This window comes from Lactuca virosa, chromosome 6 (genome assembly GCF_052849685.1).
Source record: "Lactuca virosa cultivar CGN04683 chromosome 6, Lactuca_virosa_CGN04683_v6, whole genome shotgun sequence".
NCBI lineage: Eukaryota > Viridiplantae > Streptophyta > Magnoliopsida > Asterales > Asteraceae > Lactuca > Lactuca virosa.
Window position 1 is genome coordinate 113,828,434 of NC_136431.1, and position 19,350 is coordinate 113,847,783.

The 19,350-nt window shown below is 38.3% G+C and overlaps 1 pseudogene; it reads left to right on the forward strand.

The window, feature by feature from the left end:
• Positions 1-237: 237 nt before the first annotated feature.
• Positions 238-1,191, forward strand: LOC145121867 (putative glucan endo-1,3-beta-glucosidase GVI pseudogene; annotated as a pseudogene).
• Positions 1,192-19,350: the final 18,159 nt, after the last annotated feature.

Genomic DNA, 19,350 nt, shown 5'->3' on the forward strand with positions numbered 1-19,350 from the left:
ATATATATATATATATATATATATATATATCCGATGACAGAATAGTTTTTCACACAACGTCCATGAGTAAAACTAGTTACAAAATGGATTCATTTCTACCTTCAATAAGCGTCTTGTGTGTTTTTATAATTCATTTAAGTTCTGTAGCAGGTGATGTGTTCATCGATCTTCATAATCTATATTTTTAAATCATTAAATACCGTTCACGTTTGTAAATATGATTTCGATTTCTTTTAATTCCCGGATGGCGGTGGTATCGGAATTAACTACGGATTATTCGGAGACAACCTCCCTCCTCCAGACCAAGTCGCAACCCTCTTAAAGTCAAGAAACATATCACAAATTCGTATCTTTAGCCCCGACCTCAAGGTTCTTAACGCTCTACAAAACTCCGGAATTCAAGTGATCATTGGAACCTTCAATCAAGAAGTAGGTACTCTTGCAGGAGATATCAACTTTGCAAAAGCATGGGTGCAAACCAACATTATCCCATACGTACAAACAATCAAATTCCGTTGCATATCCATTGGTAATGAAGTCATCCCAGGTGATATGAATTCTTTGGTGTTCCCAGCGATGCAAAATATGAACGCAGCTTTACAATTCTTCAGTCTTTTTCAAATTCCGGTGAGTACAACCGTCGGGATTAATGCACTAGCAAGTTCATCTCCTCCTTCAACTGGAGATTTTTCAGGTGATGTCAAGCCTGCAATCGAACAGATTGCATGTTTCTTAGCTAACAACGGTTTCCCACTTTTGATCACTGCGTACCCTTACTTTTCTTACATCCATGAACCAAGTTCAATTCAATTACCGTTCGTGTTATTCACCTCTCCTGATGTTGTAGTGAGAGATGGAAGTCTGGGGTACAAGAATATGTTCGATGCCATGGTTGATGCGGTTTACTCCGCATTGGAAAAGGTTGGTGCAGGTGGTGTTGAGGTGGTGATTTGTGAGAGTGGGTGGCCGTCACAAGGGAATGGTGATTTCACGACGACTGAACTGGCTCAGACCTATAATCAGAATCTTTTGAACCACGTGCGTGGTTCTGGTACTCCTAAGAAGCCCGACAAGAATGTGGAGACATATGTTTTTGCACTTTTTAACGAGAACCAAAAGGATCCAGGGGTCGAACAACATTTTGGCTTGTTCAATCCAGACATGACTGAAGTGTATCATGTTGATTTTTAAGTATATATAGCAATTGATCAAGAATGTAACTTTATTATTGTGTGAAGCATTGTAATTGAAAAGGGAATTGTAGTTCATGAATTACAATCTATTGTGGGGTGTTTCTATGGTTTTCAGTATCGTTTTTTTTTTTAATTTTGTTTTTTAACTCGCGAAGAATATTAAATCGGGAATAATTTAAAAGTTTAAAAGTTATGACTTATTGAATAAATAAAACTAATAGACGGAAATTCTAGGTTTAGTGGACAAACGATATGTAAAATACTCAAAACCAAACCTTATTTTCTTACCAATACCAATCACAATATCTACCAAAACAAAAACTCCAAGATAATGTAAAACAGTAAAAGTACCCTATAAACATAATATTTGTAAACAAAAAGATGAAACCAGGATTTATAAACAACCTTACAACACCCATATAAGAAAGATCCCACACCAACAACCAAACACAGTTACACACAAAAGAAAAAATCACACAGACACACACACTAAATTAAGTAGTAGATTACCTTTTATACCAAACAAATGTGCTCTAACTCTAGAATATGATCCCTGTCGGGTTTCACTGCAAAGGTTACACTTGAATTTCCAACATCCTCCTGCTCCAACAAGTTTTTCCAACTTTGTCACATAGTCCCACAATGGAGGTTGGTCTATTGTTGATGATGATCCTTCTGACTGTCTTTCTTGTTCTTGAGAAGCCATCAAAATCGGTCTCTGATTTCTTAATTGGTGAATGGTTTGGTGATCTTCTTCTTCTGTTTCGTAATCACTGTGATCGTCTATTCGTCTTTTTGGTGATCACTGTGATCGTATTTGGCGAGGCAGTAGACAGAGTTGAGAGTCGATCAGCTTAGGCTTGTAGGGTAATAAGTTAAGAGTCGATTAATATAGCCCATTAGACTTTTTTGGACTGAAAAAGCCCATGCAAAACCTTAAAAAAAATGGAAACTTGGCGGAAACTGCAAAGAAACGTTTCGTGTTTACCAGATACGTCATGGAAACATTTCCATGGCGTATCCGTTTCCACGACGTATCGGATACAGGAACGGCGACCAAATTGAGTCCGTGCTTCATAGGTTTCAAGGATAGAGTGGTATAGTGTAAGATTGGGTTTGGTGGTTTTCTGGCAATTTTGCCCTTGGGTTACGACTTATGAGTCTGGGACACTATACATAATATGTTCAAGGATACATATTAATAAATTCAACAACAAAGATACATATTTACCAAAAATTACATATTATTACATTCATTGAATCTAATAGTATATCAACAGTTGCATCATATCCAACATTACACAATCAACCAACCATCCATTTCTAGTTTATCCATGGAATAAACTATAGAAACAATCATCCTTTACAGACCTGTCTCTAAATGTACACACCAAAGAAACCAATAACATTTTGTAATCTGAGTTATGTACAAAACCGAAAATGAAAGAAAAAACGACGGTTACTTGTTAGAAAAAGTCCATGTTTCAATAAAACAACAAAGATAGTATTTTAGAAATGAAATCCAGTCTAAATACATTATAAAAGAACTAGCAATTCCATGTGTAAATTCTTGAACATCATTGTTTTCCAAGTGGTTATTTCCAAGATCAAAGGATGATTCATTCATCTTTGAGTAAATTACACGAATGGTCCCTATGGTTTGGAGTAATTTGCATGTTTGGTCCCTAACTTATTTTTTTAACTCGAAAGGTCCCTACAGTTTGTTTTTGTTGCGCGCTTGGTCCCTATCTTATCTAAAAAGACTATTTTTCCCTTGATTTTTTAATTTATTTAAATAAGGTGTGGTAGGTAAGATAAGGTAATATGAGGTTTCGTCATAGTCAATACCATGAGTCTGAGTGAAAACTTTTGCAATAAGTCTTACTTTAAATGTGTGTATATTACTATACATGTCAGTCTTCTTCCTGAAGACTCACATACTCCTTAAAATCTTACTATGGGGGGAAGATCAACCAAGTCCCAAACTTGGTTTTCATGCATCGGATTGCATCTCAGCGTTCATGGTGAAACATCCCTATTTCACGGCCAAAAAATTTCATTTTTATTTAAAGTCAAACTCCTCAATTATAAAAACCATTATAAGATAAACCATTTATTCTCAGTTACAATTAATGAAATCAGAGTATTATGATGAACGTGAAATCCTCATTCCTTTTGATGAGTGTGTATAGTCCCGCCTTCGCCTTCCCATAATCATCGATGACACCTGAAACCATAAACAACTATGTAAAAATAAGCTTAGTGAGTTTCCCCCAAAATACCCCATACGATAAACATATAAACATGCATAACGTCCCACAACCTCCCGGTTGGAATGCCCAGGCCCAATCAATCCTCAGACTGGAATGCCAACATGCAACGAGTCCAATCAATAATCGGGCTGGAATACCTAGGGTTTGTTGGCCTAACACCTCAACCCAACTGCTCTTCTAGAGCCTTCGTGCCTACGACTTACAATCGGCCCGCACCGGGTATCTTGGCCTACAACACAAAGCAGGGCCGTCTCAACCCACCACTACCATATGTCAACATATAAACAAACAAGGATCAAGTAGGCACATAATACAAGAAAACATCAAACATACAACTCACTACCGCCTACAAGTCTTCTCACAACATACAGTCCTGCTACCAACCATCCTCCATGAAATGCATAACCATAAGTAACCAGAGGTAAGATAGCCACCCGAACAGATGATCCTACTCTAGAGCCACAACCAAACAAGGAACAGGTAAGAAAGACTAGATCAAGAGTTCTCAGGCTATCCTACGTGACCACAGACAGTCCTTAGGGCACTCCACCAGAGGATAACCGGCAAGTACAGATAACATGCAGTTCTACAAATCACTATGACAACACAGCATACTCGATACCAGGATACAGATCTAACAGTTCACTACAGCATAACAACATACTCGATACCAGGATACAAACCTAACAAATCACTACAACATAACAACATACTCGATACCAGGATACAGATCTAACAGATCACTACAACATAACAACATACTCGATACCAAGATACAGATCTAACAGATCACTACAGCATAACAACATACTCGATACCATAATAAAAATCTAACAGATCGCTACAGCAATAGCAACATACTAAGTATCAAAATCCAAGGATTGCAAGACCGTATATATTCAGAGGTGAGATAGCCACCCGGACAGGTGGTCCTACTTTAGAACCACAACCAAACAAGGAACAGGTAAGAGAGCCTAGAACAAGAGTCCTCAGTCTATCCTACATGAATATATACAGTCCCTAAGGAATCCTTCTACTAACAGATAACCAAAACTAGTGGGTCGGCATTGGTGCCTTCGACCTATGGTACAATAAGGCGAAACTCACCTAAAATGAAGAAACCCGAGAACACCGTGATACGCTCCCTGTTAAATTGCTTGCTCTCGCAGGTCCACTAACATTAGAACCAATAAAATCTTAACAATAAATCAAAACCCTCAAGTTTGACCTAAAGTCAAACTTGGTCAAAAAAGTCAACGGTCAACGGAGTCAACAAAAGTTAACATTTCTCCACAGCGGGGTATGCCCAGCGTACTCTAATGTTTGACCAAGAAATGGGGCGTTGACTTCGTACATGCAGCGTACCTCCAGGTACGCCCAGCGTACGCTGCCCAGTCCCAAAATTCCATTAAGAGCTTATTCCATTAAGCTCTTCCTCCCAAAACTCAGATCTAAGCCCACAATGATGTCATAAGTCATAAAGTTTCCAACTTTATGACTTTGCATGGCTATAAGATGCTTAATGTGCAAAACCCTATGTTCTTAACCCAATAAGGCCCTCTAACACATGCATGGGCTAAATATCACATCCAATATCCAATTTTTATGCTTTAAGACACTCCCAAACGTCTGAAAGGACAACTCAAAAAGGATTAGAGTACCACATACTCATAATACCAAGCTCATGGGACCAAAATAACCATAAATCTAAGGCTAACAAGATCTAAATGAAATCAATATCAAGTTCAGAAGTTTATACCTCCAAAGGGTGACAAAAGATGGTAGAATCTTGGATCCAAAGTGTTCCACTCTTCAAGGATGATCTTATTTTCCAACTTGCTCCCTCAAGGACACCAAAATATACACCAAAGCTCAAAAATGCACTTGAGAGGATTGGGGTTGGCTAAGGAACGATTTTCCAGATAGAGGCTGAGGAGGGGAAAGGGTATTGAGTCATAAAGATGAATATATAGTGCTCAAACCCTAAATCATTAGGGTTTGTCCTGGCCAGAGTATGCTCAATGTACCACAAGAGTACGCCCAACATACTCAAGCAAGCACGCCCCCTTATCCAATATGCCACATGGGACCCTTTTGCAAAGAAATTTCATTTCAAGGGTTAAAATGTAATATTTAAAAATCGTGGTGTTACAATTCTCCCCAACTTAATTGGATTTCGTCCTCGAAATCATTCCCTTCTACATCCTATTCCCATGACAAGTCGGTCTGATCGAACTTTCTGAGTTCCAGATATATTTTGAGAATCACCCCCGCACCGCAAATCAACCATCATGTAGTTGTCATTAACTCAAAATTTGCCGGAAACACCACCCCTAGCGACGAACAAACCCGGTTTCCTGCCCTTAGCCATCAAAGCATCCAACCGTTGTGACTAAACTAAACGATTATACCCCCATTAACACAACCTCAGCCAACCACATGGTTCAATTCCATTAATCACTGAGCCTTAAAATTCCCTTCGAGACACTGCCAAACGCCGTCAAGCTAACCCCGCACAGAAGTGCACTATCGTGATGAGAACCAACCGGTCACAAACCAAATTAGACCACGCTCCTACTTCGCTTCAACAAATATACCTAGCTATCTACTTACAATACTCAGGCTTAACCTTGATCCACTAACCGACAACGGCACTCGGGCCTACCCCGATCCTCTAACCAACAACAACACTTGGGCCAATAAAGTTAACTGATCCTACCAGGTCTTCGGGCCGTGACTCGGACCTCCACACCCCAATCAAATAAGAACAGACAAGGAAGCCCTCGTCACATCCATCAACCTAGGCTCTTAACACCCTAGGTTGTTAAGAACAAGCACACCCTACTTATGACGCCACAACCAAAACTGATATGACTAGGAGGGAAGTCCAACACCAGAAAATGACCTTAACACGAAACCGAAAGATCCAGCAATTGCACGAAAGTCTTGAACCTGGAGAAATTCAACTGAGAACCAAACCTTGGCACAAGGTTTTCCTACTACGAGGTACCACTCTCCCCCACTTGAGATATGCTAGAGCCTAACGACTTTCAAATCCTTAGATACTCAGACTATCTTGAATACCATTACTTGATCCCAACCACTGATATCCAAACACACAGGAGAATCTGAACCCACACAACATTCATAAATCCCAATACACATACAAGTTGATAACAAAGATAATTAATCCATTCATACAAGAAATTAAATTAACCAAGGCAAAATAGGGTACTTCCATTTAACTAAACATCCAAGTTTACAACTGAACTTTGAAACACAAACATAAATTACAGATAATTACCAATACCACCACAATTGCTAAAAGAAATACTGCCAACTCAACTCTCGATCCCTGGGGCTTCGGCCGTCCATGATGACCGTCGGGAAACTGCCAAGCTAAGGGTGTAGGATCCAACACCTCACCGAAAATGAGAAAAGGGCAACAACCTCTGATGTGGCCTTCCTGGCCGCAATGGAAACAAGCTCGCGCACTCTTCCTGGAATCTCTACCAAAATGGTCCTCCCTGCCACACCTACGACACACAATAGATTTGCGCCTCCCTCCAACTGATCTTGAACTCTTCCTACGGTTATCATTGCTCTTGCACCATTGGTTGCTTTTGTGCATGCTTGTTGTACACAATACGAGATTAGATAGACTGTCGAATAATCGACCATGCCCTAAGTCCACAACCAAACAAGGAACAGGAAGTAAGGCCAATTTGATCATTCTAAGGATATCCAATCATACCATATACAACTAATCAACATATACGCAACAATCTCACAATCAAGTAACATAAATCAGGCAAGCAACTTCCTATCTCATAAGGCATCACAAAATCAGGCATTCTATCCAACAGTTTCTAAAGAACCTTATCCACTAGCATGCTTTTTCTAACAATTCATATATCCGCAAAATCAAAACCCAACATACATAACAAGTATGGGTATTTTGGGAATCACTCTCTTGTTCGGGCTCAGGCTGACTATACACACCGCATCTTCCTGAAAAAGTCAAAGTTAAGTCAAGGCCCACGCTCCCGATCTCAAGCCAACAATCAAACAAGAACACGAAAAGAGACCGAGCCCATGTCCCTAACCCAATCCTTTTATTATAAATTCTTCTCTTTTTTTAACATTTTGCAAAAACTCTCGGATCGTAGTTTGAGATTGGATTCACACAAGTGTTCCTCCAATTCACTAAATGTAACATCCCGACTCCCAGGTATTATATTTAATTAATTTACATTCATAATGACAGATCAACTCGACGAGTTGGATGCCCCAACTCGCCGAGTTGAGGAGTTAATGGCCACGTGATTTTTAGAGTCTACTCGACGAGTTGGAGGACCCCAACTCGACGAGTAGGCGCTGAGTGAGAAAATCCTAATTTTCAGGGTTTGTGTCCTATTTAAAGGACCCTAAGCCTTCATTTCCGCCTCCCTTATCATCTTAACACTCGTAGAGTAGGTGCGAAGTCTAGACTGTTTGTGGGGTACTAGATCTATTTGCTTACTTACGAGGTGAGTCTTCTCACTATACTTACCTGACTGATAATACTGTGTGACCTGAGGGTCTTATATGCTTATATTGAGTATGTAATATCATGCATTTGTCTCTGTCATTTATGTTGTATATTATCCTGTGCTTATTGGTTAGGACCGGAGGGTCCTACCCGAGTTGTGAGACCGAAGGGTCTTCACTAAGACACATGACCGGAGGGTCCTTATCGAGATATAGCCACGAGAGGCTAATTATTATGTTTGGTATTTTGGGGAACTCACTAAGCTTCGTGCTTACCGTGTTGTGTGATATGTGTTTCAGGTACTTCTCAGGATCGCGGGAAGGTGTCGGCTTGATTGTACATACATGTTCGAGATTATGTTTGAGGGTTCTGGGATATTATCAGTTGTTTTGTTGATTTTTGTTTTTGACAAATGATACATTGTGGTTTTGAGAAAATGTGATATTGAGTTTTATGTGATTTAAAAATGAAAAAGATGTTTGAAAATTTACGGTGTTACAAGTTGGTATCAGAGCCTTGGTTTGAGGGATTCGGATGTACTCTCGAGTATGTCTACACTCAAACTGAGGATTTGAGAAAAAATTTCTAAAAAAGAAATGATTTTTCTAAAACGAGTAAGAGTTTTAAAGAGAAAACGAGACGGAGTAGTGTGTACAATTAGCCAGAGCCCGAACGGTGATTTCCCAAAATACCATTACCTGTTTATATTATGAGATACTTATGAGATATTAGAACTGCATGCTAGAGGATAGGCTAGGTATTTCAGAAATTAGGGCTAGAGTTGCCTGATTCAGGATGCCTTATCCTAGGGTATGCTATCGATTGATCTTATCTGCTATATGCTCTCTGTGTGTACTGAGTAGGGAGAAACATAGCAGGAATCTTTCAGAGAGAGTTCGGAGTAATCTAGGAGAGATACCTAGATGAGCAGTGAGGAATCTACTGAGAGAGTAGTTTGATATCCGTGAGGGATAGAGTACTGTGAATTAGGATCCTAGGAGGAGGACTTGGGACGACTACAGGTTGGTGTGGAAGGTAGTATTGGGCCCGTATTACTAAAAGCACCAGATCTGTATGCGACCCAAGTAAGAACCTTAGGATGCTAAGGAGCATGTAGGGGTGGGTAATCGAGTGTGTGAGTGTTTGAGCTAGTCTCTGATGATTTTGTGTTTGCATTTCAGAGACACTATGGTGATTACCCGCAACAACCCCAGGAGCAGTGATACCAGTGACGAGGTGGTGTTAGTGAAGCTCATAGAGAAAGAGATGGAGGTGAGTTGGTGGTGCTTCACCGAAGCGACAAGGCAACAGTAGTGGTGGCGGTTGATGCGATTTCAGATCTGGTCCGTCAATCTCGTCGGAGCTCGTAGATTTGGAGGCATAAATCATATATCTAGAGGTGAAAATCATAGACATGTCGTCGGAGATCATAGATCTATCGCCAGAGAACTTAGATTTGAACTGAAAGACTTCATATTTGATGAAAACAAAGGATTTTAGAGGTTAACTACATGCAACAAGGGTTGGTAGAGGAGGTAAGATCTGCAGGATCATTCATGAGGAGGTGGCCGCAGCTATCAGAGAGGCCATACCAGAGATGTTCGGGTCACACTTATTGAGACTTTTGATGAGCGATACGCTGCTGTCACAGAGGCTGTTGCTGCTGCAGCCATCACAGCTCTAGCTGCTGCGAGGCCTCAAGGGAGTGATTCGTTGTTGTTTCGGGAGTTCAGCAACACAAAGCCACCAGAGTTCGACGGGACCCAGGACCCGATTGCTACTATGAGATGGATCTCCGACATTGAGGGGTGTTTCTATACGTGTTCATGTCCAGAGCATTTGAGAGTTCGGTTCGTGCTGTACCAGCTTCGCTTGGGAGCAAAGGACTGGTGGAAGTTTGTGACGACTGATTTCACCCCTGCAGATCATGCTGCAGTGACTTGGGAGAGATTCACCAAGTTATTCAGAGATGAGTATGTTACCTAGGTGGAGAGGGAAAGTTTGGCATCGGAGCTTCTGTCTCTCAAGCAGAAGATAGAGTCAGTGACAGAGATTACGAGGATGTTTCATGAGAGGGTGTTGTTCTGCCATGAGCACGTGTGAGCCGATACTTGAGCATATTGAGGCGAGATATCCGGGAGTTTGTGGAAAACTCTTCGTATCGGACATTGGCTGAGCTACAGACCAATGCCAGGAGGAGGGAGATTGAGCTAGAGTTTCAGACTAGAGAGGAGGAGGAGTCTCAGGGTAGAGACAGGAGACCAATACAGTCGCAGTCGGCGACCAAGCGGGCTAAGCCCACCGATTCGAGAGCTGGGGGCCAGAAAGGTTGCACTTGTGGCAAGTGCGGAAAGAGTCATGAGGGATCTTGTCGATCAGGGATTTGCTACAAATGTGGCAAGGAGGGGCATATGGCGAAGGACTGCCTCAAGGGATTTGCGGTTTGCTTTCATTGCAACCAGACCGGCCATCGAAAGGCCGAATGTCCTCAGCTCACTCAGAGATCAGCCCATACTTCTACTCCTGCTGCTCTGCGCGTTACTGATGGTCGGCCGGTGAAGGCCGAGGCTCCGAGGGCTGGTGGGAGAGCTTTCCAGTTGACTGCGGAGGAGGTCCGCACAGCACCTGACGTTGTTACTGGTACGTATTGTCACACCCCCAAACCGGAACGGCGGGAACGTTCGGGGGTGGTTGACGTCATGCGTAGTATCACAACAGTTGTATCATAGCAAGCATAGTAAACACAACCAAACATTGAATACATATATGAAAAAGGTTTACATTGTTTAATACATAGTTTTGTTCATATCAAAAGTAAAATAGAAAAACGCCACTCTAACGCTTCGTCTTCTCCGAACTCCTGAAAGTACCTGTCTACTAATTACCTGAGAATACAAGCAGCTTTGAAAGAGTGTCAGCATAAAGCTGGTGAGTTCATAAGCATTTTAGTTTTGGTGGAAAATGTTCTTTGAATCCTTTTGAAAAGTGTTCCTCAAGAAAATCCTATATTTTCTTATGAAAAACGGTTTTGAAAGAGTGTCTATTAGTAGAAAATAAACCATCGGTTTTAGAAATGCCGGTGTTATCTTGGGAAAATCCCATATTTTCCCTAGAAACAGGTTATCCGTCCTAGAGGTAGAGATGTAAGTTTAGAAAATCCCTGATTACTATCAGTATGTATATGAAAGTAGTTTTATTACTCAAAATAAAACAAGTGAAGAGTAGAGTCCGTAAACCAAAGTTAGTTTATACTTATTTGCGAGTCGTATAACCATACTTGATATTAGGGATGAGAATTTGGCCCGAAAACCCGAACCGAACCGAGAACCGAACCGAACCGAACCGAATTATACCCGAATAAGCAATTCGATTCGGTTTTCGGATATCTATATAAGGCTTATTCGGGTTTCGGGTTATTCGGTCCGGGTTACCCGAATAAGGGCTTATTCGGTCCAAAAGGACCAAACCGAATATGAAAATTCACATTTTTCACCCTTGCACAATTGCTTAATCGGTCTTGTGTTCTATCGATCGTTACCCAAAATACCCACGTAATACACCAAAAAAAATCAACGAAATCGATTGAGAGTAGCGTATTACACCAAATCGACAACATTACCCTATTGTATCACGTATGGTAAAAGGTATAGCTTTATTATTTGTATACTTTTTTTATAATTATATTTTAACATTTTCTATGTTTATGTTGATAGATATTTTGGGACTGCAAATCTCTACCGTGGCGTCAGAGGCGGCGTTTAGTACAAGCGGGCGTATATTGGATCCATATCGAACAAATTTGTCTGCAAATATAGTAGAGGCTTTGATTTGCACTCAAGATTGGGTAAGGAAATCAAGAAAGCCAATTGTGGACAACATTGATGAAATTTTGAAAGACGATGGGGTCGCGAAAGCTTTAGAAGAGGCGATAAAGAACGGAGATGGAAAGGGAAAACAACCAATTAATATTCCCGAATAGTTAATTCGTGTTTGAAAAATATTATTTTGGATATGGATAAAAACTTAATATTCATATTTTAATTTAGGTGTGGAATGTTTAATGTTTAACTTATATACTTATAGATAGATTTTTTGGTGTTTTGGATGTTTAGTGTTTAGTGTTTAATATGTTGCTTAATAACTATATCTTAAGATTGTGGTGGTTGGATTTTACATTTTATATATCAAGAATAGTTAATCCGTGTTATTCGTGTTTATCATAAGCTACAAAACTCATACAAAATACAATATTTATAATCACATTGTAAATGTTATTTGGGTTATTTGGGTTATTCGGGTTATTCGGCTCCTTAATCATCTTGTACATGTTATTTGGGTTATTCGGGTCGGAACCGAACCGAACCGAATAATATCCAAACCGAACCGAACCCGTATTGCTTATTTGGTTCGGTTTTTGGTTCATACAATTACCCTTATTCGGTTTTCGGTTTATTCGGGTTCGGGTCAGTTCGGTTCGGTTCCGACCCGCATAACATCCCTACTTGATATGACCTAGAGACCTTTATAACGTTCTTCAGGTGTTTAAGCTAAATGACATTTGTCCACTACAGGCATGTCTGCCTAACTGTAGCTAGCAGTTCTGGTGTGGGATTGTCAGTCCCGAATAGATCTATTCACAAATCTCACGCTCTCCCTCCAGAAGACTCTGGTTATACTGAGATAGGATTTAACCCTGTACACCTAAGGGTATAGTATTGAAGTAGAGCCTCACAATTCTGTATAATCTAGTTTATTAGCGAGAAACAATATAAACAATAATTATCCTTGAATAAATGTACTTTATGCTCCTGAGAAGATATATAACATAAACTAAATCTGCCATAGTTTATACATATTCATCCATGAAATCTGATTTGGTAGAAACTGCCTAGAGGGTTATCCCAAACTATACCCATTATAGTTTATTAGAGTTGATATGGAAAATGCTTTGTAAAAACCTTTCTGAAAGTTATGAAGTTAGATTTCCAAAATAGAAGTTTCCCTTATGCTCCACGCATTACAAAAGGGATAAAATATACGAGTATGTTATTAAACGTGGAAATCGTTGGACTGTATTAATAAGTTTAAAACTTAATAAAATACTTTGAGTTTGGCTTGTATTCCCCCTGAAAACATTAAAAACACGGAAAATGTAGGGGTATGAACTTGTTGGATATAGTGTCTAAGTCCATAACTTTATTTGGTATGTACTTGACCCGACCCGGCATGGTCCATTTGGGTTGCATGGCATTGCAATACTTGGATAGACTAAATGAGAGAATAAGGCACTTATGATTATTAATATATTATAAGTTCTAATATATTAATAATAGTATTATTTAATTAGTATTGATCAAGTATTAATCTAGTATTAATTTGGTGATCAAAGTGAGACTAATTAAATATATAGGGTTGATTATGACAATCATCAATTCTTTTATGGTGGATTAATGATCCATGGTTTATGGGTTTGGTTATAACCATATGGAGCTCCATGGATAGTCCATGGGAGTTACAAACCCATGGGTCATGGGAAATCAAGAGTCATGACAATTAAGGGCATTCATGTGTAAACCCTAATTGTGACAACACTATAAAAGGAACCCTATGGCTAACAAAATGAGTACCTAGTGGACATAGTGTTACTAGAGAGGGCATAACCAAATTTGAGTGCTAGAAGTATTCTCTCAAGTTATTCCAAGTCTTGTGGTGTTGTGTGAAGCATTTGAGGCACAACATTTGGGGTGCTAGGCTCATAAAGTCTTGAAGGAATCCAAGCAACAACAAGGTATGTATTTCTACTAGTTTTATGTTTTATGTAATCCCCATGCCATGCTAGTTAGGAAATAACCTTGAAAAAGAAATTTGCATGTATATAGAGAAAACATAGATTCAAGATTATTAGGGTTGCATGTACACTTAGGAAGTGTTAGAATGCTTAAAACCCATCAGTGGTATCAGAGCCTAGGACTGTTTTCTGTATACTTGATGCAAAACTGCTTAAAAATCGAAAATTCTGCATTCTGACGACTAGACTCGCCGAGTCCATGGGGAGGACTCGCCAAGTCCATGAACAAATTCATCCTACTCGGCGAGTAGAATAATGCACTCGGCGAGTAGGAGCGTGCTGGGCAGTTTTTTCGAGTTTTGTTGCTGGAAATGGATTAAGATCATTATCCCAATCTGTTTTGGACTTGTAAAATCTGTTTTTCAAAATGATAATGATTATGTTAACCCATTTTACATGGCTTTTATCAATTTTCAAGTATTGTATATAGTTATATGATTTCTTGAAATTGCTTAATATGAATTTGTGTTCTTATGAGTTTTTAGAAGATCATAGGAATTATGTGTAACCACCATGTGTGTTTAATTCATGATCTTAATGGCTATGATGGTGTCCATAACTTGTCCTCAAGTTATGGATAACCAAAAGTCACTTCTTTTAATTGTGATTAAATAACTAAAGAGGTTTCATAAAATGAAGAGTCTTCATTTTATGAACCATTAAAACTCATAAGTTACAAATTGAAGAGACTTGGAATAGTTTCAAATCTTGTCCTCAAGTTTTGGAATTTGAAAAGTCTTATACTTTAATACTTTAATTCCAAATTAAACCTTAGATTTTTAAAAAGGTTTAAAAATCAACACTTATACTATTATTATAATTTTATTATATAGATATGTATAAGAATATGTCATTCTTACCGTTAGTAGGCCTCATTCACGAAGCCGGTCTATAAGGGGGGTATAAGGTTGTTGCCTATAAAATGGTGACTTAATGGGTGTCCACTCTCACCCACCGCTTCCTTGATCGGTGGAGGGTCGTTAGCCGAACGGGTAGGATACGACTTTAAATACTCGTTAAAAGTATAATGAATTATAAAGTAACTATACATTATAAATTCCCAATCTTAGTTACTTTAGGAAAATGTGAAATTGGTGCTAGCCCATAAAATTACACTTTGTACCTTACCAAGTCGTTAGTGGAGCGTGTGTGGTTAACCGGCACACTAACATGGACTAGTAAGAGTGGCAAAGGGTAACTTGACTTTATTATAGATCGGTGGAGCGTGTGTGGTTAACCGGCACATCGATTAGGTAATATTGTTGAGGGTGCCAAGTCAATTTGTATGGTTATTCACACCTTGTTTGTGATCCTCGGCATCCCAGTCACAAACTTGAGAGGGCACAATCGAGATTCAAACATGCCATTGAAAGTTCAATGTATCTCAAAAGATGTAGGAGTTTCAAATCCAATTAAAACTTAATTATATTTTGTTTTTCATGGTGGAAATTGGTAAATCGTCATTTACCTACCTTTAACTATTTTATAATTTGGATTACGGCATCCCTCTTCCAGTTATAAATAGGTTATTGGGTCCTAGCCTTAATATTTCATATTGGGTGTTATATTAAGGACTTTAAATCAACTAACTTGAATTTCTCCCATTATAGATGTCTAGTTTAGACAGCTATGGTCTTCCCAAATCTTTAGGAAGAAGCTTTCTAATGAAGATGATATCCCAAATGGCAACCAAGGTGAAAGATCAATCCCTTTGTTGTGCATTAGTGGGACTGGAAATCATACTTCACTTCCTCCACCTCCTCCAATAAATCTCCTTATCCCACAAGTTTCAAGACATGATAAGTTCTAAGTCACTCAATCCCTATTGGCAAACAAAGTCTATATGTGCTTAGGTCTTGGAGATTAAGTCACATATTGACAAGCCGGGAGAGTAGGGTGTCGAAGTCTCAAGGTAGCTGGCTGTTGACTTGGTCACTCCCTGATAACAGATCACGACATGACCCTTAATGATCTTACCTATTTGCTTGATGATGCTGAATCAGCAATGATTTGGAGCATTGGTAAAGCAAAATTTGATTGGAAGATCAACTTCCCAAACTTCCATGGACATTGACAATGGTAACATTGGAAGTCCAGAAAAACTTTCTCTTCCCAATTGAAAGGTATTGGCCATAGTCAACTCGGTTGACCAAATGGTAAAGAGAAAGGCTAAGTCTGTGATAGTCTCGTGTACCGTTTCCAAAGAGTCCATATGTTTCTGTTGCCAAAGGAAGGGCATTGGTTGCGAAGCTGCCAAATTTACCTAAAAGTCCATAAGGATAGTAAAGTCAAATGTTTGACTCTACTTCAGGTAAAGTCCATTGTCTAACTCTATTAAGTTTCTATTCTGAGATTCTTATTGCATGATGTGACTGGGTCACATGTTGATGTTTTAAGAATCAAAGAAAAGTGAAGAAACTTAAAGGAAGTATATGCTGATTCTGATCGCGAAGAAGGATTTTGATCGCATGGTTCGGTGATCAGAATTTTGAGCTATTACTTAAGAGTTGAGACATATTGCTTAGGAATAGATAACAACAAGGTTTTCATATGGGTTGTAAGGATAAGTTTTCCGCAAAGTTTTAAAATAAAGAAAAGTTTTGATTTTATTTATTTTAAGTATCCTTACAATGGCATTTGTGAAAAATTGTTGATTATATGTTTCCATTAATAGCAATATTTGAAAATGGATTTGATTCTTTCATTTGTGGTAGTATCATAATTTACCAAATAAGGAAAGATTCTCATCGCCCAAGTTTCAGTTAGATAGAAACTTGGAATCATGCAACTTGTATTGTATGATGAATGAGAAGTTTTCGTCTTTGGGAAATTAAGACTAATTCCTTGTTCACATGTACATGTGAGTCAAGTGAAGGACTAAAAGATTGGGTACACTTGGTTGTGTGCTGGTCAGGTCCACCACAAAGATAGATAAGATTATTCGTTATGATTTACTAAAGTTTAGTAAATATGGTTATGCTTACGAGTTTAAGTGTAATTCTGAAACATTGGAAAAGTTTCAATGTATGGCAGAATGAATAAGAAGAATCAAATAAGGCAGAAAGATAAAAGTTTCTCCAATCTGAAGAGATGGGAGAGTACTTGTGTATTTTGTTTTATGATTATCTTAGTGATTATGGAACCATATCACAATTGATCCTCTAAGGACACCTTAGTGTGTTTGTTGCCTGAGGAGAGGAATCGTGAATTGTTGAAATGGTTAAATTAAAAGATAATTCATACTTCGTGCCAAAAACAAATCCTGGAGTTATACTCCAAGATTGTAACTTGAGTGACATAGTCTTTAGAAAGTTCACAACACTTGTCAAATGTAGAGTAAGATGTTTCCTATTCTTGTACATTTGAGATTGGTAAGTTGTGATGTTTTGGATAAAACAAAGACCAGCTAAGACCAATAGTGAGAAGTGTTTAACTTGATAAGAATCCGCACTAGATCTTGAATATTTGTTTTGTCAAGGAATGGTTCTTGACAAAGAGAAGTCTTATATGTCAAGAGGATAGTGGGAGTCTAAATGATTCTGAAATAGTTTCAAGAACTAAATCAAGAGTTTTGTTAATCACTAGCCCACGACTTGAGGTTTGTAACCTATCGTGTTGACATATTCTTGTTTCTGTGTCTGTTCCAGTTGAAAGTTGATTATGCTTGTGAGTTCTATGAGTTCTCAATTGTTTGCATAACAACCCGGAAGCAATGGTGGGCATTGTGCTACCAGGTGGCAAGAAATTAAGATTGCACAAGTTCAGTCCCTATGAATTTGGAAGTGTCACTAACCTAGTCCTGTGATTATGGTTATGACAAATTCACATGGATAGGAACACATACACCACAAAATCTAAGTGTCATAAGGTTTCTCTTCGATTCATGAAAATGATGGTGAGGAAACGCTTCCACTAAGAAGATTTTAAGTAGATAGCGGTTGTGATATTTGCATTCTCATATAGTTAGTGGAGCGTGTGTGGTTAACCGGCACACTAACTAGTGAGAATTGCAAAAGGTCTAGACAAACATGTGAGCTATCTAAGGAAAGGTGTATGTTTTTGATAAAGTCTTATCAAAGCAATCTAGTATCAGAAATATGAACTTTGGTAAGAAAGTCAATAAAGTATTGATTTCTAGAAGTCCAGTAGATTTCTGAGTACATGTCAAAACTAGTGGGAGCATAAAGTGTTATGCTGGTAATCATTATGCTAGTGGGAGCATGACGATTATGTTAAATATTGCAGGTTAGCAATGTTAATTATAGAAAACAAAAGTTTCAATTCGCCTTGAAAAAGTTGTTTTGCTATAATTAAGGGAGAGGATTTTATACTTCACTCCAATTCTACAAGCTTAGATTGAGAATTTAATCTACTTTAGTCAAGAATATATATGAATGTTATGTTGGAATGGTTTAACATAAGGAAATTCTATATATGTTGCGTTCTCAAAATTCGATTATGATTACGGCATCCCTCTTCATAGTTCGAATTATGAAAACATGGCAAATAAAAAATTTTATAGCATAAATCATGTCCCATATGCTTTGGGTATAGGTTTGATTACATGTGCTATAATATTCATCCATTCTAAATTTTCCAAATGCCTAGGGCATTAAGATGGAAAAAGGAATAGAACTGGAAATGACTAAAATGATTAAGCAAAGTTGTCGAGGACAATCTGAGGTTTACCAAAGATTGGTTGCTCATGGACAATTAGAAGTATAGAGTAAGGACCATATTGACATATTTTGAAAAGAGGCAACTCTTGTTCAGAAGTGATGGTCAAAATGGTAATATGGAATTGTCTCCATAGGTGGAAGTTATTCTTTGAATCTGTGTAAGATTAAAGAACTTAATGCTAAGAAGGATGTTCAAAGGAATGTACTTTGAATTTGAGACTTCATTTCCATGGAATTGTTTTCCATTGGAATACTTTGTAATTTCTGTTGCCAAGTCTTTGTGACTTCTGTGCATAGTCATTACAAGGGAATCATTGCATATAAGTTTAGAATCTAACAGATTACAGTAGATGGCAAGAGTTTGGTATTCTTTCATTTACAACGAGGATTGGAATTGTGAAATTAGCATCATTGGAATATTGTCAATTGATCTATTTCACAAAGAGAGGACCATATGTAAACATAGTATGCATACTTGGAGTATGGCATAATTGTTGTTTGGAAAAACATAGTGTACATGCTTGGAGCATGGGACAACTAATGTTTTAATTCAAGCATAAAGTTGATTAATCAAAATATAAATAATGAGTAATCAATATGGTGCTTAAATAAAAGGTGTTTTTATTTACACTCAATGTGTTGGGGCCATATAAGATTAGTATTATTCTTATGTTTCACTTTGCATGTTTTGACTTCCAGAATAATTATGTTATGATATATATCATATTATTCAAACCATCCACAGTCAGTCATATGTTGGAAGTAGATATGAATCAAGACTGTCATGAATTTGGCTTGTATGATTTGTCTAAAGTGCTTTAGACAA